Here is an 822-nt window from a genome sequence, read left to right on the forward strand (position 1 = left end):
TTTTGTTAGTTTTCAAAATTCAGAACAAGTTTCAATGGTTCTCATGTTCATCCAAACACTTGGGTCTGAGTTGTCAACAGGGCAAGAGGTCGAGAGAGATTTAGCTTCTCTTACAAATTTAGAGCAACTCAAGTTATTTCGTAACTTACAAATATTATGTGACACTTGTCCTGTGACATAAAGGAATTTTTGAGATGATTTTTGTTTTGACGTTTGCCAATACTTTATATTTTTGACATTATTTCCTTCGTAAGTGGGTTTTCATTTTTAGTTATAGTTTTCATGGAAGCAAGTTGTAGATGAAGATATTTTATGGCTAGGATGTTTTGCCAACAGGACTTGGAACCCAAAAAGAAAAAAACTATGCCGTCAATTTGCTCAACCTTTTTAGAAGCCTGTGCCATTTCTGTGCTTTGAGATTAGGCTGTGGCATATCTCATTCTGAAATTAGTGGTGGAAAGCTATTTTTCGTTAATTTAAATCAGAGTTTATGAATTTTTTTTATGTGCATGATGAGTGAATGGATTATGTTTGCAATATTGCATATGGCTAGTGTATTTTTTCTTGACTTTGATATTGCAGATATTTTTTTTATAATTGATTATGAGAGTACCTAGATAAGGAGATATGACAAATATCTGGTATATTTGCTGTATATGAGAGAGAGACAGTTTTGTATAGGAAATTGTACTTGATCATTTTAAAGAAAAAAGAAGTGTGGATATTTTAATTCAAAGAACCCTTCCATTAGATAATCCTTTATCAGATAAGATCACCTGGTAAATGAAAGACCAAGATATTGGTAACAACAACAAAACAGAC

This window comes from Penaeus monodon, chromosome 23 (genome assembly GCF_015228065.2).
Source record: "Penaeus monodon isolate SGIC_2016 chromosome 23, NSTDA_Pmon_1, whole genome shotgun sequence".
NCBI lineage: Eukaryota > Metazoa > Arthropoda > Malacostraca > Decapoda > Penaeidae > Penaeus > Penaeus monodon.